At 42.3% G+C, this 25,018-nt stretch overlaps 14 non-coding genes across 14 annotated transcripts; all 14 read left to right on the top strand.

The window, feature by feature from the left end:
- Positions 1 to 1,629: 1,629 nt before the first annotated feature.
- Positions 1,630 to 1,702, top strand: trnar-acg (transfer RNA arginine (anticodon ACG)). The gene has a single exon. It is a non-coding gene; the product is annotated as a tRNA-Arg (tRNA).
- Positions 1,703 to 3,407: 1,705 nt separating this feature from the next.
- Positions 3,408 to 3,480, top strand: trnar-acg (transfer RNA arginine (anticodon ACG)). The gene has a single exon. It is a non-coding gene; the product is annotated as a tRNA-Arg (tRNA).
- Positions 3,481 to 5,185: 1,705 nt separating this feature from the next.
- Positions 5,186 to 5,258, top strand: trnar-acg (transfer RNA arginine (anticodon ACG)). Its single transcript has one exon. It is a non-coding gene; the product is annotated as a tRNA-Arg (tRNA).
- Positions 5,259 to 6,963: 1,705 nt separating this feature from the next.
- On the top strand, positions 6,964 to 7,036 carry trnar-acg (transfer RNA arginine (anticodon ACG)). Its single transcript has one exon. It is a non-coding gene; the product is annotated as a tRNA-Arg (tRNA).
- Positions 7,037 to 8,741: 1,705 nt separating this feature from the next.
- On the top strand, positions 8,742 to 8,814 carry trnar-acg (transfer RNA arginine (anticodon ACG)). Its single transcript has one exon. It is a non-coding gene; the product is annotated as a tRNA-Arg (tRNA).
- A 1,705-nt stretch (positions 8,815 to 10,519) lies between these two features.
- Positions 10,520 to 10,592, top strand: trnar-acg (transfer RNA arginine (anticodon ACG)). The gene has a single exon. It is a non-coding gene; the product is annotated as a tRNA-Arg (tRNA).
- A 1,705-nt stretch (positions 10,593 to 12,297) lies between these two features.
- Positions 12,298 to 12,370, top strand: trnar-acg (transfer RNA arginine (anticodon ACG)). The gene has a single exon. It is a non-coding gene; the product is annotated as a tRNA-Arg (tRNA).
- A 1,705-nt stretch (positions 12,371 to 14,075) lies between these two features.
- On the top strand, positions 14,076 to 14,148 carry trnar-acg (transfer RNA arginine (anticodon ACG)). The gene has a single exon. It is a non-coding gene; the product is annotated as a tRNA-Arg (tRNA).
- Positions 14,149 to 15,853: 1,705 nt separating this feature from the next.
- trnar-acg (transfer RNA arginine (anticodon ACG)) lies at positions 15,854 to 15,926 on the top strand. The gene has a single exon. It is a non-coding gene; the product is annotated as a tRNA-Arg (tRNA).
- A 1,705-nt stretch (positions 15,927 to 17,631) lies between these two features.
- On the top strand, positions 17,632 to 17,704 carry trnar-acg (transfer RNA arginine (anticodon ACG)). Its single transcript has one exon. It is a non-coding gene; the product is annotated as a tRNA-Arg (tRNA).
- Positions 17,705 to 19,409: 1,705 nt separating this feature from the next.
- On the top strand, positions 19,410 to 19,482 carry trnar-acg (transfer RNA arginine (anticodon ACG)). The gene has a single exon. It is a non-coding gene; the product is annotated as a tRNA-Arg (tRNA).
- Positions 19,483 to 21,187: 1,705 nt separating this feature from the next.
- Positions 21,188 to 21,260, top strand: trnar-acg (transfer RNA arginine (anticodon ACG)). Its single transcript has one exon. It is a non-coding gene; the product is annotated as a tRNA-Arg (tRNA).
- A 1,705-nt stretch (positions 21,261 to 22,965) lies between these two features.
- Positions 22,966 to 23,038, top strand: trnar-acg (transfer RNA arginine (anticodon ACG)). Its single transcript has one exon. It is a non-coding gene; the product is annotated as a tRNA-Arg (tRNA).
- A 1,705-nt stretch (positions 23,039 to 24,743) lies between these two features.
- trnar-acg (transfer RNA arginine (anticodon ACG)) lies at positions 24,744 to 24,816 on the top strand. The gene has a single exon. It is a non-coding gene; the product is annotated as a tRNA-Arg (tRNA).
- Positions 24,817 to 25,018: the final 202 nt, after the last annotated feature.

The following is a 25,018-nucleotide window of genomic DNA, read 5'->3' as shown; positions in this document are numbered from 1 at the left end:
ATTTTCTCACATTAAACGAAAGAAAGTAATCAAGGAAAGCGGCAAAATAACAGATCAGCCAACAACACAGAATCAAATGAGTTAAGATGATGAGCAACGCAATTTTGATTCTGATGGGTAAATGCCCTTTTCACTGAAAAGACATATTTCAGTCATTCCTGATGAAGGGCTTTTGCCCGAAACGTCGATTTCCCTGCTCGTTTGATGCTGCCTGAACTGCTGTGCTCTTCCAGCACCACTAATCCAGTATTTGGTTTTCAGCATCTGCAGTCATTGTTTTTACCATATTTCAATCTTTACCCAGTTCCCGCCGACATCAAACCACGATGCCATTGGACTGGATTGGACAATGTCAAAAATCACACAACACTAGGTTGTCGTCCAATAGGTTTATCTGAAAGTGCAAGAGTCCAGCGCCCCGCTCCTTCCTCAGGCAGCTAGTGTGAGAGAGTACATCGGACGCAGAATTTACAAGTAAAATATCAGAGTCATACAACTTCTGCGAACGTATTGAACAATCCTAGACAGCAAAATTGTTTTAAATTCTCGTCTGGGAAATGATCCTCAATATTTTACATTGGATTCTGGAGAATAATGTAATAATGGTCACTGCTTTATATTGGACTCTGGGGAACAATGTTCATTGTCGAGAGTGTGGTGCTGGAAAGGAACAGCATCCGAAGAGCAAGAGAATCGACGTTTCGGGCAAAAGCCGTTCATCAGGAATTACAGGGAATTCCTGTGTTGGGGCCTATTCCTGTGTTGTACTGTTCTCTTTCTTCTATTACCAATAAAGTAAACTTGAATGATCAAAATGATTTCAACCCAGATGTGGTTAATAGGTGAATCTGACTCTGACAGTGCCATGTAAATTTCTGTGGGTTTTGGGAATCAATTCAACTACTCAGCACAGTCTGAAAAGAAATCAAAAGCTTTGAAAAGTAAAGTTCACATCATTTCTAAACTTTCTAATTTTCTCTTCAAATCGGTTTTGTATCCTGGAATAAAATCAGAAATCAAACTGGTTCTGAGGAAACGTCCATAAGACAGAGGAGCAGAAATTATGCCACTCAGCCCATCGATTCTGCTCCGCCAATACGGCCGATAGGTTTTCCAATCCCATTTTCCCGCTTTCTCCCCCTAACCTTTGATTCCCTTGCTCCTCAATAACGTCTCTGTCTCTGTTTTAAATATAATCAATGGCCTGGCTTCCTCCAATGAGAGCCTTCAGGTGGCAATGAATTCCACAGATTCACCACATTCTGGCGAAAGAAGTTTCTCTTTATCTCCGGACCCGAACGTTAAAGTGTGATTTCATTCCACACATGCTGTCAGAGCAATTACCCAGCAATTTCTGACTTGGCTCCTGATTTCCAGCATCCGCAGTTGGCGTTTTTTTTGGTAACCTCGAAGTTTGTAAACTGACTTAGCGAAGACGTGATCTGAATGTGAGGTGTGCTCTTAGTTTTCGGTGAAATTCATCAGCTTTCAAAGTGAACGAGGTCAAGCAGTGAAACTGATGATCTTGCTGAATATTCAGCTTGTCGATTGACGATTGCCACTCATTTCATCATCAAGACCAAAGAATTGCAGAGGGGACTCGTCCTAAGAAGTGACTTTTGAGCGTGCGGGCTAGTGGCGCAATGGATAACGCGTCTGACTACGGATCAGAAGATTGTAGGTTCGACTCCTACCTAGCTCGCGTGCGCTTGGAAATCACTTTAGCACACTCCTGTAAATTAACCTCAATGACAACGGAGGCGGATAACAAAAGGGCAATTTTCTCACATTAAACGAAAGAAAGTAATCAAGGAAAGCGGCAAAATAACAGATCAGCCAACAACACAGAATCAAATGAGTTAAGATGATGAGCAACGCAATTTTGATTCTGAAGGGTAAATGCCCTTTTCACTGAAAAGACATATTTCAGTCATTCCTGATGAAGGGCTTTTGCCCGAAACGTCGATTTCGCTGCTCGTTTGATGCTGCCTGAACTGCTGTGCTCTTCCAGCACCACTAATCCAGTATTTGGTTTTCAGCATCTGCAGTCATTGTTTTTACCATATTTCAATCTTTACCCAGTTCCCGCCGACATCAAACCACGATGCCATTGGACTGGATTGGACAATGTCAAAAATCACACAACACTAGGTTGTCGTCCAATAGGTTTATCTGAAAGTGCAAGAGTCCAGCGCCCCGCTCCTTCCTCAGGCAGCTAGTGTGAGAGAGTACATCGGACGCAGAATTTACAAGTAAAATATCAGAGTCATACAACTTCTGCGAACGTATTGAACAATCCTAGACAGCAAAATTGTTTTAAATTCTCGTCTGGGAAATGATCCTCAATATTTTACATTGGATTCTGGAGAATAATGTAATAATGGTCACTGCTTTATATTGGACTCTGGGGAACAATGTTCATTGTCGAGAGTGTGGTGCTGGAAAGGAACAGCATCCGAAGAGCAAGAGAATCGACGTTTCGGGCAAAAGCCGTTCATCAGGAATTACAGGGAATTCCTGTGTTGGGGCCTATTCCTGTGTTGTACTGTTCTCTTTCTTCTATTACCAATAAAGTAAACTTGAATGATCAAAATGATTTCAACCCAGATGTGGTTAATAGGTGAATCTGACTCTGACAGTGCCATGTAAATTTCTGTGGGTTTTGGGAATCAATTCAACTACTCAGCACAGTCTGAAAAGAAATCAAAAGCTTTGAAAAGTAAAGTTCACATCATTTCTAAACTTTCTAATTTTCTCTTCAAATCGGTTTTGTATCCTGGAATAAAATCAGAAATCAAACTGGTTCTGAGGAAACGTCCATAAGACAGAGGAGCAGAAATTATGCCACTCAGCCCATCGATTCTGCTCCGCCAATACGGCCGATAGGTTTTCCAATCCCATTTTCCCGCTTTCTCCCCCTAACCTTTGATTCCCTTGCTCCTCAATAACGTCTCTGTCTCTGTTTTAAATATAATCAATGGCCTGGCTTCCTCCAATGAGAGCCTTCAGGTGGCAATGAATTCCACAGATTCACCACATTCTGGCGAAAGAAGTTTCTCTTTATCTCCGGACCCGAACGTTAAAGTGTGATTTCATTCCACACATGCTGTCAGACCAATTACCCAGCAATTTCTGACTTGGCTCCTGATTTCCAGCATCCGCAGTTGGCGTTTTTTTTGGTAACCTCGAAGTTTGTAAACTGACTTAGCGAAGACGTGATCTGAATGTGAGGTGTGCTCTTAGTTTTCGGTGAAATTCATCAGCTTTCAAAGTGAACGAGGTCAAGCAGTGAAACTGATGATCTTGCTGAATATTCAGCTTGTCGATTGACGATTGCCACTCATTTCATCATCAAGACCAAAGAATTGCAGAGGGGACTCGTCCTAACAAGTGACTTTTGAGCGTGCGGGCTAGTGGCGCAATGGATAACGCGTCTGACTACGGATCAGAAGATTGTAGGTTCGACTCCGACCTAGCTCGCGTGCGCTTGGAAATCACTTTAGCACACTCCTGTAAATTAACCTCAATGACAACGGAGGCGGGTAACAAAAGGGCAATTTTCTCACATTAAACGAAAGAAAGTAATCAAGGAAAGCGGCAAAATAACAGATCAGCCAACAACACAGAATCAAATGAGTTAAGATGATGAGCAACGCAATTTTGATTCTGAAGGGTAAATGCCCTTTTCACTGAAAAGACATATTTCAGTCATTCCTGATGAAGGGCTTTTGCCCGAAACGTCGATTTCGCTGCTCGTTTGATGCTGCCTGAACTGCTGTGCTCTTCCAGCACCACTAATCCAGTATTTGGTTTTCAGCATCTGCAGTCATTGTTTTTACCATATTTCAATCTTTACCCAGTTCCCGCCGACATCAAACCACGATGCCATTGGACTGGATTGGACAATGTCAAAAATCACACAACACTAGGTTGTCGTCCAATAGGTTTATCTGAAAGTGCAAGAGTCCAGCGCCCCGCTCCTTCCTCAGGCAGCTAGTGTGAGAGAGTACATCGGACGCAGAATTTACAAGTAAAATATCAGAGTCATACAACTTCTGCGAACGTATTGAACAATCCTAGACAGCAAAATTGTTTTAAATTCTCGTCTGGGAAATGATCCTCAATATTTTACATTGGATTCTGGAGAATAATGTAATAATGGTCACTGCTTTATATTGGACTCTGGGGAACAATGTTCATTGTCGAGAGTGTGGTGCTGGAAAGGAACAGCATCCGAAGAGCAAGAGAATCGACGTTTCGGGCAAAAGCCGTTCATCAGGAATTACAGGGAATTCCTGTGTTGGGGCCTATTCCTGTGTTGTACTGTTCTCTTTCTTCTATTACCAATAAAGTAAACTTGAATGATCAAAATGATTTCAACCCAGATGTGGTTAATAGGTGAATCTGACTCTGACAGTGCCATGTAAATTTCTGTGGGTTTTGGGAATCAATTCAACTACTCAGCACAGTCTGAAAAGAAATCAAAAGCTTTGAAAAGTAAAGTTCACATCATTTCTAAACTTTCTAATTTTCTCTTCAAATCGGTTTTGTATCCTGGAATAAAATCAGAAATCAAACTGGTTCTGAGGAAACGTCCATAAGACAGAGGAGCAGAAATTATGCCACTCAGCCCATCGATTCTGCTCCGCCAATACGGCCGATAGGTTTTCCAATCCCATTTTCCCGCTTTCTCCCCCTAACCTTTGATTCCCTTGCTCCTCAATAACGTCTCTGTCTCTGTTTTAAATATAATCAATGGCCTGGCTTCCTCCAATGAGAGCCTTCAGGTGGCAATGAATTCCACAGATTCACCACATTCTGGCGAAAGAAGTTTCTCTTTATCTCCGGACCCGAACGTTAAAGTGTGATTTCATTCCACACATGCTGTCAGAGCAATTACCCAGCAATTTCTGACTTGGCTCCTGATTTCCAGCATCCGCAGTTGGCGTTTTTTTTGGTAACCTCGAAGTTTGTAAACTGACTTAGCGAAGACGTGATCTGAATGTGAGGTGTGCTCTTAGTTTTCGGTGAGATTCATCAGCTTTCAAAGTGAACGAGGTCAAGCAGTGAAACTGATGATCTTGCTGAATATTCAGCTTGTCGATTGACGATTGCCACTCATTTCATCATCAAGACCAAAGAATTGCAGAGGGGACTCGTCCTAACAAGTGACTTTTGAGCGTGCGGGCTAGTGGCGCAATGGATAACGCGTCTGACTACGGATCAGAAGATTGTAGGTTCGACTCCTACCTAGCTCGCGTGCGCTTGGAAATCACTTTAGCACACTCCTGTAAATTAACCTCAATGACAACGGAGGCGGATAACAAAAGGGCAATTTTCTCACATTAAACGAAAGAAAGTAATCAAGGAAAGCGGCAAAATAACAGATCAGCCAACAACACAGAATCAAATGAGTTAAGATGATGAGCAACGCAATTTTGATTCTGAAGGGTAAATGCCCTTTTCACTGAAAAGACATATTTCAGTCATTCCTGATGAAGGGCTTTTGCCCGAAACGTCGATTTCGCTGCTCGTTTGATGCTGCCTGAACTGCTGTGCTCTTCCAGCACCACTAATCCAGTATTTGGTTTTCAGCATCTGCAGTCATTGTTTTTACCATATTTCAATCTTTACCCAGTTCCCGCCGACATCAAACCACGATGCCATTGGACTGGATTGGACAATGTCAAAAATCACACAACACTAGGTTGTCGTCCAATAGGTTTATCTGAAAGTGCAAGAGTCCAGCGCCCCGCTCCTTCCTCAGGCAGCTAGTGTGAGAGAGTACATCGGACGCAGAATTTACAAGTAAAATATCAGAGTCATACAACTTCTGCGAACGTATTGAACAATCCTAGACAGCAAAATTGTTTTAAATTCTCGTCTGGGAAATGATCCTCAATATTTTACATTGGATTCTGGAGAATAATGTAATAATGGTCACTGCTTTATATTGGACTCTGGGGAACAATGTTCATTGTCGAGAGTGTGGTGCTGGAAAGGAACAGCATCCGAAGAGCAAGAGAATCGACGTTTCGGGCAAAAGCCGTTCATCAGGAATTACAGGGAATTCCTGTGTTGGGGCCTATTCCTGTGTTGTACTGTTCTCTTTCTTCTATTACCAATAAAGTAAACTTGAATGATCAAAATGATTTCAACCCAGATGTGGTTAATAGGTGAATCTGACTCTGACAGTGCCATGTAAATTTCTGTGGGTTTTGGGAATCAATTCAACTACTCAGCACAGTCTGAAAAGAAATCAAAAGCTTTGAAAAGTAAAGTTCACATCATTTCTAAACTTTCTAATTTTCTCTTCAAATCGGTTTTGTATCCTGGAATAAAATCAGAAATCAAACTGGTTCTGAGGAAACGTCCATAAGACAGAGGAGCAGAAATTATGCCACTCAGCCCATCGATTCTGCTCCGCCAATACGGCCGATAGGTTTTCCAATCCCATTTTCCCGCTTTCTCCCCCTAACCTTTGATTCCCTTGCTCCTCAATAACGTCTCTGTCTCTGTTTTAAATATAATCAATGGCCTGGCTTCCTCCAATGAGAGCCTTCAGGTGGCAATGAATTCCACAGATTCACCACATTCTGGCGAAAGAAGTTTCTCTTTATCTCCGGACCCGAACGTTAAAGTGTGATTTCATTCCACACATGCTGTCAGACCAATTACCCAGCAATTTCTGACTTGGCTCCTGATTTCCAGCATCCGCAGTTGGCGTTTTTTTTGGTAACCTCGAAGTTTGTAAACTGACTTAGCGAAGACGTGATCTGAATGTGAGGTGTGCTCTTAGTTTTCGGTGAAATTCATCAGCTTTCAAAGTGAACGAGGTCAAGCAGTGAAACTGATGATCTTGCTGAATATTCAGCTTGTCGATTGACGATTGCCACTCATTTCATCATCAAGACCAAAGAATTGCAGAGGGGACTCGTCCTAACAAGTGACTTTTGAGCGTGCGGGCTAGTGGCGCAATGGATAACGCGTCTGACTACGGATCAGAAGATTGTAGGTTCGACTCCTACCTAGCTCGCGTGCGCTTGGAAATCACTTTAGCACACTCCTGTAAATTAACCTCAATGACAACGGAGGCGGATAACAAAAGGGCAATTTTCTCACATTAAACGAAAGAAAGTAATCAAGGAAAGCGGCAAAATAACAGATCAGCCAACAACACAGAATCAAATGAGTTAAGATGATGAGCAACGCAATTTTGATTCTGAAGGGTAAATGCCCTTTTCACTGAAAAGACATATTTCAGTCATTCCTGATGAAGGGCTTTTGCCCGAAACGTCGATTTCGCTGCTCGTTTGATGCTGCCTGAACTGCTGTGCTCTTCCAGCACCACTAATCCAGTATTTGGTTTTCAGCATCTGCAGTCATTGTTTTTACCATATTTCAATCTTTACCCAGTTCCCGCCGACATCAAACCACGATGCCATTGGACTGGATTGGACAATGTCAAAAATCACACAACACTAGGTTGTCGTCCAATAGGTTTATCTGAAAGTGCAAGAGTCCAGCGCCCCGCTCCTTCCTCAGGCAGCTAGTGTGAGAGAGTACATCGGACGCAGAATTTACAAGTAAAATATCAGAGTCATACAACTTCTGCGAACGTATTGAACAATCCTAGACAGCAAAATTGTTTTAAATTCTCGTCTGGGAAATGATCCTCAATATTTTACATTGGATTCTGGAGAATAATGTAATAATGGTCACTGCTTTATATTGGACTCTGGGGAACAATGTTCATTGTCGAGAGTGTGGTGCTGGAAAGGAACAGCATCCGAAGAGCAAGAGAATCGACGTTTCGGGCAAAAGCCGTTCATCAGGAATTACAGGGAATTCCTGTGTTGGGGCCTATTCCTGTGTTGTACTGTTCTCTTTCTTCTATTACCAATAAAGTAAACTTGAATGATCAAAATGATTTCAACCCAGATGTGGTTAATAGGTGAATCTGACTCTGACAGTGCCATGTAAATTTCTGTGGGTTTTGGGAATCAATTCAACTACTCAGCACAGTCTGAAAAGAAATCAAAAGCTTTGAAAAGTAAAGTTCACATCATTTCTAAACTTTCTAATTTTCTCTTCAAATCGGTTTTGTATCCTGGAATAAAATCAGAAATCAAACTGGTTCTGAGGAAACGTCCATAAGACAGAGGAGCAGAAATTATGCCACTCAGCCCATCGATTCTGCTCCGCCAATACGGCCGATAGGTTTTCCAATCCCATTTTCCCGCTTTCTCCCCCTAACCTTTGATTCCCTTGCTCCTCAATAACGTCTCTGTCTCTGTTTTAAATATAATCAATGGCCTGGCTTCCTCCAATGAGAGCCTTCAGGTGGCAATGAATTCCACAGATTCACCACATTCTGGCGAAAGAAGTTTCTCTTTATCTCCGGACCCGAACGTTAAAGTGTGATTTCATTCCACACATGCTGTCAGACCAATTACCCAGCAATTTCTGACTTGGCTCCTGATTTCCAGCATCCGCAGTTGGCGTTTTTTTTGGTAACCTCGAAGTTTGTAAACTGACTTAGCGAAGACGTGATCTGAATGTGAGGTGTGCTCTTAGTTTTCGGTGAAATTCATCAGCTTTCAAAGTGAACGAGGTCAAGCAGTGAAACTGATGATCTTGCTGAATATTCAGCTTGTCGATTGACGATTGCCACTCATTTCATCATCAAGACCAAAGAATTGCAGAGGGGACTCGTCCTAACAAGTGACTTTTGAGCGTGCGGGCTAGTGGCGCAATGGATAACGCGTCTGACTACGGATCAGAAGATTGTAGGTTAGACTCCTACCTAGCTCGCGTGCGCTTGGAAATCACTTTAGCACACTCCTGTAAATTAACCTCAATGACAACGGAGGCGGATAACAAAAGGGCAATTTTCTCACATTAAACGAAAGAAAGTAATCAAGGAAAGCGGCAAAATAACAGATCAGCCAACAACACAGAATCAAATGAGTTAAGATGATGAGCAACGCAATTTTGATTCTGAAGGGTAAATGCCCTTTTCACTGAAAAGACATATTTCAGTCATTCCTGATGAAGGGCTTTTGCCCGAAACGTCGATTTCGCTGCTCGTTTGATGCTGCCTGAACTGCTGTGCTCTTCCAGCACCACTAATCCAGTATTTGGTTTTCAGCATCTGCAGTCATTGTTTTTACCATATTTCAATCTTTACCCAGTTCCCGCCGACATCAAACCACGATGCCATTGGACTGGATTGGACAATGTCAAAAATCACACAACACTAGGTTGTCGTCCAATAGGTTTATCTGAAAGTGCAAGAGTCCAGCGCCCCGCTCCTTCCTCAGGCAGCTAGTGTGAGAGAGTACATCGGACGCAGAATTTACAAGTAAAATATCAGAGTCATACAACTTCTGCGAACGTATTGAACAATCCTAGACAGCAAAATTGTTTTAAATTCTCGTCTGGGAAATGATCCTCAATATTTTACATTGGATTCTGGAGAATAATGTAATAATGGTCACTGCTTTATATTGGACTCTGGGGAACAATGTTCATTGTCGAGAGTGTGGTGCTGGAAAGGAACAGCATCCGAAGAGCAAGAGAATCGACGTTTCGGGCAAAAGCCGTTCATCAGGAATTACAGGGAATTCCTGTGTTGGGGCCTATTCCTGTGTTGTACTGTTCTCTTTCTTCTATTACCAATAAAGTAAACTTGAATGATCAAAATGATTTCAACCCAGATGTGGTTAATAGGTGAATCTGACTCTGACAGTGCCATGTAAATTTCTGTGGGTTTTGGGAATCAATTCAACTACTCAGCACAGTCTGAAAAGAAATCAAAAGCTTTGAAAAGTAAAGTTCACATCATTTCTAAACTTTCTAATTTTCTCTTCAAATCGGTTTTGTATCCTGGAATAAAATCAGAAATCAAACTGGTTCTGAGGAAACGTCCATAAGACAGAGGAGCAGAAATTATGCCACTCAGCCCATCGATTCTGCTCCGCCAATACGGCCGATAGGTTTTCCAATCCCATTTTCCCGCTTTCTCCCCCTAACCTTTGATTCCCTTGCTCCTCAATAACGTCTCTGTCTCTGTTTTAAATATAATCAATGGCCTGGCTTCCTCCAATGAGAGCCTTCAGGTGGCAATGAATTCCACAGATTCACCACATTCTGGCGAAAGAAGTTTCTCTTTATCTCCGGACCCGAACGTTAAAGTGTGATTTCATTCCACACATGCTGTCAGAGCAATTACCCAGCAATTTCTGACTTGGCTCCTGATTTCCAGCATCCGCAGTTGGCGTTTTTTTTGGTAACCTCGAAGTTTGTAAACTGACTTAGCGAAGACGTGATCTGAATGTGAGGTGTGCTCTTAGTTTTCGGTGAAATTCATCAGCTTTCAAAGTGAACGAGGTCAAGCAGTGAAACTGATGATCTTGCTGAATATTCAGCTTGTCGATTGACGATTGCCACTCATTTCATCATCAAGACCAAAGAATTGCAGAGGGGACTCGTCCTAACAAGTGACTTTTGAGCGTGCGGGCTAGTGGCGCAATGGATAACGCGTCTGACTACGGATCAGAAGATTGTAGGTTCGACTCCTACCTAGCTCGCGTGCGCTTGGAAATCACTTTAGCACACTCCTGTAAATTAACCTCAATGACAACGGAGGCGGATAACAAAAGGGCAATTTTCTCACATTAAACGAAAGAAAGTAATCAAGGAAAGCGGCAAAATAACAGATCAGCCAACAACACAGAATCAAATGAGTTAAGATGATGAGCAACGCAATTTTGATTCTGAAGGGTAAATGCCCTTTTCACTGAAAAGACATATTTCAGTCATTCCTGATGAAGGGCTTTTGCCCGAAACGTCGATTTCGCTGCTCGTTTGATGCTGCCTGAACTGCTGTGCTCTTCCAGCACCACTAATCCAGTATTTGGTTTTCAGCATCTGCAGTCATTGTTTTTACCATATTTCAATCTTTACCCAGTTCCCGCCGACATCAAACCACGATGCCATTGGACTGGATTGGACAATGTCAAAAATCACACAACACTAGGTTGTCGTCCAATAGGTTTATCTGAAAGTGCAAGAGTCCAGCGCCCCGCTCCTTCCTCAGGCAGCTAGTGTGAGAGAGTACATCGGACGCAGAATTTACAAGTAAAATATCAGAGTCATACAACTTCTGCGAACGTATTGAACAATCCTAGACAGCAAAATTGTTTTAAATTCTCGTCTGGGAAATGATCCTCAATATTTTACATTGGATTCTGGAGAATAATGTAATAATGGTCACTGCTTTATATTGGACTCTGGGGAACAATGTTCATTGTCGAGAGTGTGGTGCTGGAAAGGAACAGCATCCGAAGAGCAAGAGAATCGACGTTTCGGGCAAAAGCCGTTCATCAGGAATTACAGGGAATTCCTGTGTTGGGGCCTATTCCTGTGTTGTACTGTTCTCTTTCTTCTATTACCAATAAAGTAAACTTGAATGATCAAAATGATTTCAACCCAGATGTGGTTAATAGGTGAATCTGACTCTGACAGTGCCATGTAAATTTCTGTGGGTTTTGGGAATCAATTCAACTACTCAGCACAGTCTGAAAAGAAATCAAAAGCTTTGAAAAGTAAAGTTCACATCATTTCTAAACTTTCTAATTTTCTCTTCAAATCGGTTTTGTATCCTGGAATAAAATCAGAAATCAAACTGGTTCTGAGGAAACGTCCATAAGACAGAGGAGCAGAAATTATGCCACTCAGCCCATCGATTCTGCTCCGCCAATACGGCCGATAGGTTTTCCAATCCCATTTTCCCGCTTTCTCCCCCTAACCTTTGATTCCCTTGCTCCTCAATAACGTCTCTGTCTCTGTTTTAAATATAATCAATGGCCTGGCTTCCTCCAATGAGAGCCTTCAGGTGGCAATGAATTCCACAGATTCACCACATTCTGGCGAAAGAAGTTTCTCTTTATCTCCGGACCCGAACGTTAAAGTGTGATTTCATTCCACACATGCTGTCAGAGCAATTACCCAGCAATTTCTGACTTGGCTCCTGATTTCCAGCATCCGCAGTTGGCGTTTTTTTTGGTAACCTCGAAGTTTGTAAACTGACTTAGCGAAGACGTGATCTGAATGTGAGGTGTGCTCTTAGTTTTCGGTGAAATTCATCAGCTTTCAAAGTGAACGAGGTCAAGCAGTGAAACTGATGATCTTGCTGAATATTCAGCTTGTCGATTGACGATTGCCACTCATTTCATCATCAAGACCAAAGAATTGCAGAGGGGACTCGTCCTAACAAGTGACTTTTGAGCGTGCGGGCTAGTGGCGCAATGGATAACGCGTCTGACTACGGATCAGAAGATTGTAGGTTCGACTCCTACCTAGCTCGCGTGCGCTTGGAAATCACTTTAGCACACTCCTGTAAATTAACCTCAATGACAACGGAGGCGGATAACAAAAGGGCAATTTTCTCACATTAAACGAAAGAAAGTAATCAAGGAAAGCGGCAAAATAACAGATCAGTCAACAACACAGAATCAAATGAGTTAAGATGATGAGCAACGCAATTTTGATTCTGAAGGGTAAATGCCCTTTTCACTGAAAAGACATATTTCAGTCATTCCTGATGAAGGGCTTTTGCCCGAAACGTCGATTTCGCTGCTCGTTTGATGCTGCCTGAACTGCTGTGCTCTTCCAGCACCACTAATCCAGTATTTGGTTTTCAGCATCTGCAGTCATTGTTTTTACCATATTTCAATCTTTACCCAGTTCCCGCCGACATCAAACCACGATGCCATTGGACTGGATTGGACAATGTCAAAAATCACACAACACTAGGTTGTCGTCCAATAGGTTTATCTGAAAGTGCAAGAGTCCAGCGCCCCGCTCCTTCCTCAGGCAGCTAGTGTGAGAGAGTACATCGGACGCAGAATTTACAAGTAAAATATCAGAGTCATACAACTTCTGCGAACGTATTGAACAATCCTAGACAGCAAAATTGTTTTAAATTCTCGTCTGGGAAATGATCCTCAATATTTTACATTGGATTCTGGAGAATAATGTAATAATGGTCACTGCTTTATATTGGACTCTGGGGAACAATGTTCATTGTCGAGAGTGTGGTGCTGGAAAGGAACAGCATCCGAAGAGCAAGAGAATCGACGTTTCGGGCAAAAGCCGTTCATCAGGAATTACAGGGAATTCCTGTGTTGGGGCCTATTCCTGTGTTGTACTGTTCTCTTTCTTCTATTACCAATAAAGTAAACTTGAATGATCAAAATGATTTCAACCCAGATGTGGTTAATAGGTGAATCTGACTCTGACAGTGCCATGTAAATTTCTGTGGGTTTTGGGAATCAATTCAACTACTCAGCACAGTCTGAAAAGAAATCAAAAGCTTTGAAAAGTAAAGTTCACATCATTTCTAAACTTTCTAATTTTCTCTTCAAATCGGTTTTGTATCCTGGAATAAAATCAGAAATCAAACTGGTTCTGAGGAAACGTCCATAAGACAGAGGAGCAGAAATTATGCCACTCAGCCCATCGATTCTGCTCCGCCAATACGGCCGATAGGTTTTCCAATCCCATTTTCCCGCTTTCTCCCCCTAACCTTTGATTCCCTTGCTCCTCAATAACGTCTCTGTCTCTGTTTTAAATATAATCAATGGCCTGGCTTCCTCCAATGAGAGCCTTCAGGTGGCAATGAATTCCACAGATTCACCACATTCTGGCGAAAGAAGTTTCTCTTTATCTCCGGACCCGAACGTTAAAGTGTGATTTCATTCCACACATGCTGTCAGAGCAATTACCCAGCAATTTCTGACTTGGCTCCTGATTTCCAGCATCCGCAGTTGGCGTTTTTTTTGGTAACCTCGAAGTTTGTAAACTGACTTAGCGAAGACGTGATCTGAATGTGAGGTGTGCTCTTAGTTTTCGGTGAAATTCATCAGCTTTCAAAGTGAACGAGGTCAAGCAGTGAAACTGATGATCTTGCTGAATATTCAGCTTGTCGATTGACGATTGCCACTCATTTCATCATCAAGACCAAAGAATTGCAGAGGGGACTCGTCCTAACAAGTGACTTTTGAGCGTGCGGGCTAGTGGCGCAATGGATAACGCGTCTGACTACGGATCAGAAGATTGTAGGTTCGACTCCTACCTAGCTCGCGTGCGCTTGGAAATCACTTTAGCACACTCCTGTAAATTAACCTCAATGACAACGGAGGCGGATAACAAAAGGGCAATTTTCTCACATTAAACGAAAGAAAGTAATCAAGGAAAGCGGCAAAATAACAGATCAGTCAACAACACAGAATCAAATGAGTTAAGATGATGAGCAACGCAATTTTGATTCTGAAGGGTAAATGCCCTTTTCACTGAAAAGACATATTTCAGTCATTCCTGATGAAGGGCTTTTGCCCGAAACGTCGATTTCGCTGCTCGTTTGATGCTGCCTGAACTGCTGTGCTCTTCCAGCACCACTAATCCAGTATTTGGTTTTCAGCATCTGCAGTCATTGTTTTTACCATATTTCAATCTTTACCCAGTTCCCGCCGACATCAAACCACGATGCCATTGGACTGGATTGGACAATGTCAAAAATCACACAACACTAGGTTGTCGTCCAATAGGTTTATCTGAAAGTGCAAGAGTCCAGCGCCCCGCTCCTTCCTCAGGCAGCTAGTGTGAGAGAGTACATCGGACGCAGAATTTACAAGTAAAATATCAGAGTCATACAACTTCTGCGAACGTATTGAACAATCCTAGACAGCAAAATTGTTTTAAATTCTCGTCTGGGAAATGATCCTCAATATTTTACATTGGATTCTGGAGAATAATGTAATAATGGTCACTGCTTTATATTGGACTCTGGGGAACAATGTTCATTGTCGAGAGTGTGGTGCTGGAAAGGAACAGCATCCGAAGAGCAAGAGAATCGACGTTTCGGGCAAAAGCCGTTCATCAGGAATTACAGGGAATTCCTGTGTTGGGGCCTATTCCTGTGTTGTACTGTTCTCTTTCTTCTATTACCAATAAAGTAAACTTGAATGATCAAAATGATTTCAACCCAGATGTGGTTAATAGGTGAATCTGACTCTGACAGTGCCATGTAAATTTCTGTGGGTTTTGGGAATCAATTCAACTACTCAGCACAGTCTGAAAAGAAATCAAAAGCTTTGAAAAGTAAAGTTCACATCATTTCTAAACTTTCTAATTTTCTCTTCAAATCGGTTTTGTATCCTGGAATAAAATCAGAAATCAAACTGGTTCTGAGGAAACGTCCATAAGACAGAGGAGCAGAAATTATGCCACTCAGCCCATCGATTCTGCTCCGCCAATACGGCCGATAGGTTTTCCAATCCCATTTTCCCGCTTTCTCCCCCTAACCTTTGATTCCCTTGCTCCTCAATAACGTCTCTGTCTCTGTTTTAAATATAATCAATGGCCTGGCTTCCTCCAATGAGAGCCTTCAGGTGGCAATGAATTCCACAGATTCACCACATTCTGGCGAAAGAAGTTTCTCTTTATCTCCGGACCCGAACGTTAAAGTGTGATTTCATTCCACACATGCTGTCAGACCAATTACCCAGCAATTTCTGACTTGGCTCCTGATTTCCAGCATCCGCAGTTGGCGTTTTTTTTGGTAACCTCGAAGTTTGTAAACTGACTTAGCGAAGACGTGATCTGAATGTGAGGTGTGCTCTTAGTTTTCGGTGAAATTCATCAGCTTTCAAAGTGAACGAGGTCAAGCAGTGAAACTGATGATCTTGCTGAATATTCAGCTTGTCGATTGACGATTGCCACTCATTTCATCATCAAGACCAAAGAATTGCAGAGGGGACTCGTCCTAACAAGTGACTTTTGAGCGTGCGGGCTAGTGGCGCAATGGATAACGCGTCTGACTACGGATCAGAAGATTGTAGGTTAGACTCCTACCTAGCTCGCGTGCGCTTGGAAATCACTTTAGCACACTCCTGTAAATTAACCTCAATGACAACGGAGGCGGATAACAAAAGGGCAATTTTCTCACATTAAACGAAAGAAAGTAATCAAGGAAAGCGGCAAAATAACAGATCAGCCAACAACACAGAATCAAATGAGTTAAGATGATGAGCAACGCAATTTTGATTCTGAAGGGTAAATGCCCTTTTCACTGAAAAGACATATTTCAGTCATTCCTGATGAAGGGCTTTTGCCCGAAACGTCGATTTCGCTGCTCGTTTGATGCTGCCTGAACTGCTGTGCTCTTCCAGCACCACTAATCCAGTATTTGGTTTTCAGCATCTGCAGTCATTGTTTTTACCATATTTCAATCTTTACCCAGTTCCCGCCGACATCAAACCACGATGCCATTGGACTGGATTGGACAATGTCAAAAATCACACAACACTAGGTTGTCGTCCAATAGGTTTATCTGAAAGTGCAAGAGTCCAGCGCCCCGCTCCTTCCTCAGGCAGCTAGTGTGAGAGAGTACATCGGACGCAGAATTTACAAGTAAAATATCAGAGTCATACAACTTCTGCGAACGTATTGAACAATCCTAGACAGCAAAATTGTTTTAAATTCTCGTCTGGGAAATGATCCTCAATATTTTACATTGGATTCTGGAGAATAATGTAATAATGGTCACTGCTTTATATTGGACTCTGGGGAACAATGTTCATTGTCGAGAGTGTGGTGCTGGAAAGGAACAGCATCCGAAGAGCAAGAGAATCGACGTTTCGGGCAAAAGCCGTTCATCAGGAATTACAGGGAATTCCTGTGTTGGGGCCTATTCCTGTGTTGTACTGTTCTCTTTCTTCTATTACCAATAAAGTAAACTTGAATGATCAAAATGATTTCAACCCAGATGTGGTTAATAGGTGAATCTGACTCTGACAGTGCCATGTAAATTTCTGTGGGTTTTGGGAATCAATTCAACTACTCAGCACAGTCTGAAAAGAAATCAAAAGCTTTGAAAAGTAAAGTTCACATCATTTCTAAACTTTCTAATTTTCTCTTCAAATCGGTTTTGTATCCTGGAATAAAATCAGAAATCAAACTGGTTCTGAGGAAACGTCCATAAGACAGAGGAGCAGAAATTATGCCACTCAGCCCATCGATTCTGCTCCGCCAATACGGCCGATAGGTTTTCCAATCCCATTTTCCCGCTTTCTCCCCCTAACCTTTGATTCCCTTGCTCCTCAATAACGTCTCTGTCTCTGTTTTAAATATAATCAATGGCCTGGCTTCCTCCAATGAGAGCCTTCAGGTGGCAATGAATTCCACAGATTCACCACATTCTGGCGAAAGAAGTTTCTCTTTATCTCCGGACCCGAACGTTAAAGTGTGATTTCATTCCACACATGCTGTCAGACCAATTACCCAGCAATTTCTGACTTGGCTCCTGATTTCCAGCATCCGCAGTTGGCGTTTTTTTTGGTAACCTCGAAGTTTGTAAACTGACTTAGCGAAGACGTGATCTGAATGTGAGGTGTGCTCTTAGTTTTCGGTGAAATTCATCAGCTTTCAAAGTGAACGAGGTCAAGCAGTGAAACTGATGATCTTGCTGAATATTCAGCTTGTCGATTGACGATTGCCACTCAGTTCATCATCAAGACCAAAGAATTGCAGAGGGGACTCGTCCTAACAAGTGACTTTTGAGCGTGCGGGCTAGTGGCGCAATGGATAACGCGTCTGACTACGGATCAGAAGATTGTAGGTTAGACTCCTACCTAGCTCGCGTGCGCTTGGAAATCACTTTAGCACACTCCTGTAAATTAACCTCAATGACAACGGAGGCGGATAACAAAAGGGCAATTTTCTCACATTAAACGAAAGAAAGTAATCAAGGAAAGCGGCAAAATAACAGATCAGCCAACAACACAGAATCAAATGAGTTAAGATGATGAGCAACGCAATTTTGATTCTGAAGGGTAAATGCCCTTTTCACTGAAAAGACATATTTCAGTCATTCCTGATGAAGGGCTTTTGCCCGAAACGTCGATTTCGCTGCTCGTTTGATGCTGCCTGAACTGCTGTGCTCTTCCAGCACCACTAATCCAGTATTTGGTTTTCAGCATCTGCAGTCATTGTTTTTACCATATTTCAATCTTTACCCAGTTCCCGCCGACATCAAACCACGATGCCATTGGACTGGATTGGACAATGTCAAAAATCACACAACACTAGGTTGTCGTCCAATAGGTTTATCTGAAAGTGCAAGAGTCCAGCGCCCCGCTCCTTCCTCAGGCAGCTAGTGTGAGAGAGTACATCGGACGCAGAATTTACAAGTAAAATATCAGAGTCATACAACTTCTGCGAACGTATTGAACAATCCTAGACAGCAAAATTGTTTTAAATTCTCGTCTGGGAAATGATCCTCAATATTTTACATTGGATTCTGGAGAATAATGTAATAATGGTCACTGCTTTATATTGGACTCTGGGGAACAATGTTCATTGTCGAGAGTGTGGTGCTGGAAAGGAACAGCATCCGAAGAGCAAGAGAATCGACGTTTCGGGCAAAAGCCGTTCATCAGGAATTACAGGGAATTCCTGTGTTGGGGCCTATTCCTGTGTTGTACTGTTCTCTTTCTTCTATTACCAATAAAGTAAACTTGAATGATCAAAATGATTTCAACCCAGATGTGGTTAATAGGTGAATCTGACTCTGACAGTGCCATGTAAATTTCTGTGGGTTTTGGGAATCAATTCAACTACTCAGCACAGTCTGAAAAGAAATCAAAAGCTTTGAAAAGTAAAGTTCACATCATTTCTAAACTTTCTAATTTTCTCTTCAAATCGGTTTTGTATCCTGGAATAAAATCAGAAATCAAACTGGTTCTGAGGAAACGTCCATAAGACAGAGGAGCAGAAATTATGCCACTCAGCCCATCGATTCTGCTCCGCCAATACGGCCGATAGGTTTTCCAATCCCATTTTCCCGCTTTCTCCCCCTAACCTTTGATTCCCTTGCTCCTCAATAACGTCTCTGTCTCTGTTTTAAATATAATCAATGGCCTGGCTTCCTCCAATGAGAGCCTTCAGGTGGCAATGAATTCCACAGATTCACCACATTCTGGCGAAAGAAGTTTCTCTTTATCTCCGGACCCGAACGTTAAAGTGTGATTTCATTCCACACATGCTGTCAGACCAATTACCCAGCAATTTCTGACTTGGCTCCTGATTTCCAGCATCCGCAGTTGGCGTTTTTTTTGGTAACCTCGAAGTTTGTAAACTGACTTAGCGAAGACGTGATCTGAATGTGAGGTGTGCTCTTAGTTTTCGGTGAAATTCATCAGCTTTCAAAGTGAACGAGGTCAAGCAGTGAAACTGATGATCTTGCTGAATATTCAGCTTGTCGATTGACGATTGCCACTCATTTCATCATCAAGACCAAAGAATTGCAGAGGGGACTCGTCCTAACAAGTGACTTTTGAGCGTGCGGGCTAGTGGCGCAATGGATAACGCGTCTGACTACGGATCAGAAGATTGTAGGTTAGACTCCTACCTAGCTCGCGTGCGCTTGGAAATCACTTTAGCACACTCCTGTAAATTAACCTCAATGACAACGGAGGCGGATAACAAAAGGGCAATTTTCTCACATTAAACGAAAGAAAGTAATCAAGGAAAGCGGCAAAATAACAGATCAGCCAACAACACAGAATCAAATGAGTTAAGATGATGAGCAACGCAATTTTGATTCTGAAGGGTAAATGCCCTTTTCACTGAAAAGACATATTTCAGTCATTCCTGATGAAGGGCTTTTGCCCGAAACGTCGATTTCGCTGCTCGTTTGATGCTGCCTGAACTGCTGTGCTCTTCCAGCACCACTAATCCAGTATTTGGTTTTCAGCATCTGCAGTCATTGTTTTTACCATATTTCAATCTTTACCCAGTTCCCGCCGACATCAAACCACGATGCCATTGGACTGGATTGGACAATGTCAAAAATCACACAACACTAGGTTGTCGTCCAATAGGTTTATCTGAAAGTGCAAGAGTCCAGCGCCCCGCTCCTTCCTCAGGCAGCTAGTGTGAGAGAGTACATCGGACGCAGAATTTACAAGTAAAATATCAGAGTCATACAACTTCTGCGAACGTATTGAACAATCCTAGACAGCAAAATTGTTTTAAATTCTCGTCTGGGAAATGATCCTCAATATTTTACATTGGATTCTGGAGAATAATGTAATAATGGTCACTGCTTTATATTGGACTCTGGGGAACAATGTTCATTGTCGAGAGTGTGGTGCTGGAAAGGAACAGCATCCGAAGAGCAAGAGAATCGACGTTTCGGGCAAAAGCCGTTCATCAGGAATTACAGGGAATTCCTGTGTTGGGGCCTATTCCTGTGTTGTACTGTTCTCTTTCTTCTATTACCAATAAAGTAAACTTGAATGATCAAAATGATTTCAACCCAGATGTGGTTAATAGGTGAATCTGACTCTGACAGTGCCATGTAAATTTCTGTGGGTTTTGGGAATCAATTCAACTACTCAGCACAGTCTGAAAAGAAATCAAAAGCTTTGAAAAGTAAAGTTCACATCATTTCTAAACTTTCTAATTTTCTCTTCAAATCGGTTTTGTATCCTGGAATAAAATCAGAAATCAAACTGGTTCTGAGGAAACGTCCATAAGACAGAGGAGCAGAAATTATGCCACTCAGCCCATCGATTCTGCTCCGCCAATACGGCCGATAGGTTTTCCAATCCCATTTTCCCGCTTTCTCCCCCTAACCTTTGATTCCCTTGCTCCTCAATAACGTCTCTGTCTCTGTTTTAAATATAATCAATGGCCTGGCTTCCTCCAATGAGAGCCTTCAGGTGGCAATGAATTCCACAGATTCACCACATTCTGGCGAAAGAAGTTTCTCTTTATCTCCGGACCCGAACGTTAAAGTGTGATTTCATTCCACACATGCTGTCAGAGCAATTACCCAGCAATTTCTGACATGGCTCCTGATTTCCAGCATCCGCAGTTGGCGTTTTTTTTGGTAACCTCGAAGTTTGTAAACTGACTTAGCGAAGACGTGATCTGAATGTGAGGTGTGCTCTTAGTTTTCGGTGAAATTCATCAGCTTTCAAAGTGAACGAGGTCAAGCAGTGAAACTGATGATCTTGCTGAATATTCAGCTTGTCGATTGACGATTGCCACTCATTTCATCATCAAGACCAAAGAATTGCAGAGGGGACTCGTCCTAACAAGTGACTTTTGAGCGTGCGGGCTAGTGGCGCAATGGATAACGCGTCTGACTACGGATCAGAAGATTGTAGGTTCGACTCCTACCTAGCTCGCGTGCGCTTGGAAATCACTTTAGCACACTCCTGTAAATTAACCTCAATGACAACGGAGGCGGATAACAAAAGGGCAATTTTCTCACATTAAACGAAAGAAAGTAATCAAGGAAAGCGGCAAAATAACAGATCAGTCAACAACACAGAATCAAATGAGTTAAGATGATGAGCAACGCAATTTTGATTCTGAAGGGTAAATGCCCTTTTCACTGAAAAGACATATTTCAGTCATTCCTGATGAAGGGCTTTTGCCCGAAACGTCGATTTCGCTGCTCGTTTGATGCTGCCTGAACTGCTGTGCTCTTCCAGCACCACTAATCCAGTATTTGGTTTTCAGCATCTGCAGTCATTGTTTTTACCATATTTCAATCTTTACCCAGTTCCCGCCGACATCAAACCACGATGCCATTGGACTGGATTGGACAATGTCAAAAATCACACAACACTAGGTTGTCGTCCAATAGGTTTATCTGAAAGTGCAAGAGTCCAGCGCCCCGCTCCTTCCTCAGGCAGCTAGTGTGAGAGAGTACATCGGACGCAGAATTTACAAGTAAAATATCAGAGTCATACAACTTCTGCGAACGTATTGAACAATCCTAGACAGCAAAATTGTTTTAAATTCTCGTCTGGGAAATGATCCTCAATATTTTACATTGGATTCTGGAGAATAATGTAATAATGGTCACTGCTTTATATTGGACTCTGGGGAACAATGTTCATTGTCGAGAGTGTGGTGCTGGAAAGGAACAGCATCCGAAGAGCAAGAGAATCGACGTTTCGGGCAAAAGCCGTTCATCAGGAATTACAGGGAATTCCTGTGTTGGGGCCTATTCCTGTGTTGTACTGTTCTCTTTCTTCTATTACCAATAAAGTAAACTTGAATGATCAAAATGATTTCAACCCAGATGTGGTTAATAGGTGAATCTGACTCTGACAGTGCCATGTAAATTTCTGTGGGTTTTGGGAATCAATTCAACTACTCAGCACAGTCTGAAAAGAAATCAAAAGCTTTGAAAAGTAAAGTTCACATCATTTCTAAACTTTCTAATTTTCTCTTCAAATCGGTTTTGTATCCTGGAATAAAATCAGAAATCAAACTGGTTCTGAGGAAACGTCCATAAGACAGAGGAGCAGAAATTATGCCACTCAGCCCATCGATTCTGCTCCGCCAATACGGCCGATAGGTTTTCCAATCCCATTTTCCCGCTTTCTCCCCCTAACCTTTGATTCCCTTGCTCCTCAATAACGTCTCTGTCTCTGTTTTAAATATAATCAATGGCCTGGCTTCCTCCAATGAGAGCCTTCAGGTGGCAATGAATTCCACAGATTCACCACATTCTGGCGAAAGAAGTTTCTCTTTATCTCCGGACCCGAACGTTAAAGTGTGATTTCATTCCACACATGCTGTCAGAGCAATTACCCAGCAATTTCTGACTTGGCTCCTGATTTCCAGCATCCGCAGTTGGCGTTTTTTTTGGTAACCTCGAAGTTTGTAAACTGACTTAGCGAAGACGTGATCTGAATGTGAGGTGTGCTCTTAGTTTTCGGTGAAATTCATCAGCTTTCAAAGTGAACGAGGTCAAGCAGTGAAACTGATGATCTTGCTGAATATTCAGCTTGTCGATTGACGATTGCCACTCATTTCATCATCAAGACCAAAGAATTGCAGAGGGGACTCGTCCTAACAAGTGACTTTTGAGCGTGCGGGCTAGTGGCGCAATGGATAACGCGTCTGACTACGGATCAGAAGATTGTAGGTTCGACTCCTACCTAGCTCGCGTGCGCTTGGAAATCACTTTAGCACACTCCTGTAAATTAACCTCAATGACAACGGAGGCGGATAACAAAAGGGCAATTTTCTCACATTAAACGAAAGAAAGTAATCAAGGAAAGCGGCAAAATAACAGATCAGTCAACAACACAGAATCAAATGAGTTAAGATGATGAGCAACGCAATTTTGATTCTGAAGGGTAAATGCCCTTTTCACTGAAAAGACATATTTCAGTCATTCCTGATGAAGGGCTTTTGCCCGAAACGTCGATTTCGCTGCTCGTTTGATGCTGCCTGAACTGCTGTGCTCTTCCAGCACCACTAATCCAGTATTTGGTTTTCAGCATCTGCAGTCATTGTTTTTACCATATTTCAATCTTTACCCAGTTCCCGCCGACATCAAACCACGATGCCATTGGACTGGATTGGACAATGTCAAAAATCACACAACACTAGGTTGTCGTCCAATAGGTTTATCTGAAAGTGCAAGAGTCCAGCGCCCCGCTCCTTCCTCAGGCAGCTAGTGTGAGAGAGTACATCGGACGCAGAATTTACAAGTAAAATATCAGAGTCATACAACTTCTGCGAACGTATTGAACAATCCTAGACAGCAAAATTGTTTTAAATTCTCGTCTGGGAAATGATCCTCAATATTTTACATTGGATTCTGGAGAATAATGTAATAATGGTCACTGCTTTATATTGGACTCTGGGGAACAATGTTCATTGTCGAGAGTGTGGTGCTGGAAAGGAACAGCATCCGAAGAGCAAGAGAATCGACGTTTCGGGCAAAAGCCGTTCATCAGGAATTACAGGGAATTCCTGTGTTGGGGCCTATTCCTGTGTTGTACTGTTCTCTTTCTTCTATTACCAATAAAGTAAACTTGAATGATCAAAATGATTTCAACCCAGATGTGGTTAATAGGTGAATCTGACTCTGACAGTGCCATGTAAATTTCTGTGGGTTTTGGGAATCAATTCAACTACTCAGCACAGTCTGAAAAGAAATCAAAAGCTTTGAAAAGTAAAGTTCACATCATTTCTAAACTTTCTAATTTTCTCTTCAAATCGGTTTTGTATCCTGGAATAAAATCAGAAATCAAACTGGTTCTGAGGAAACGTCCATAAGACAGAGGAGCAGAAATTATGCCACTCAGCCCATCGATTCTGCTCCGCCAATACGGCCGATAGGTTTTCCAATCCCATTTTCCCGCTTTCTCCCCCTAACCTTTGATTCCCTTGCTCCTCAATAACGTCTCTGTCTCTGTTTTAAATATAATCAATGGCCTGGCTTCCTCCAATGAGAGCCTTCAGGTGGCAATGAATTCCACAGATTCACCACATTCTGGCGAAAGAAGTTTCTCTTTATCTCCGGACCCGAACGTTAAAGTGTGATTTCATTCCACACATGCTGTCAGAGCAATTACCCAGCAATTTCTGACTTGGCTCCTGATTTCCAGCATCCGCAGTTGGCGTTTTTTTTGGTAACCTCGAAGTTTGTAAACTGACTTAGCGAAGACGTGATCTGAATGTGAGGTGTGCTCTTAGTTTTCGGTGAAATTCATCAGCTTTCAAAGTGAACGAGGTCAAGCAGTGAAACTGATGATCTTGCTGAATATTCAGCTTGTCGATTGACGATTGCCACTCATTTCATCATCAAGACCAAAGAATTGCAGAGGGGACTCGTCCTAACAAGTGACTTTTGAGCGTGCGGGCTAGTGGCGCAATGGATAACGCGTCTGACTACGGATCAGAAGATTGTAGGTTCGACTCCTACCTAGCTCGCGTGCGCTTGGAAATCACTTTAGCACACTCCTGTAAATTAACCTCAATGACAACGGAGGCGGATAACAAAAGGGCAATTTTCTCACATTAAACGAAAGAAAGTAATCAAGGAAAGCGGCAAAATAACAGATCAGTCAACAACACAGAATCAAATGAGTTAAGATGATGAGCAACGCAATTTTGATTCTGAAGGGTAAATGCC

Source organism: Chiloscyllium punctatum, chromosome 31 (assembly GCF_047496795.1).
Source record: "Chiloscyllium punctatum isolate Juve2018m chromosome 31, sChiPun1.3, whole genome shotgun sequence".
NCBI lineage: Eukaryota > Metazoa > Chordata > Chondrichthyes > Orectolobiformes > Hemiscylliidae > Chiloscyllium > Chiloscyllium punctatum.
The sequence above is the reverse complement of the archived record's forward strand: the minus strand, read 5'-3'. Positions and strand labels throughout refer to the sequence as shown.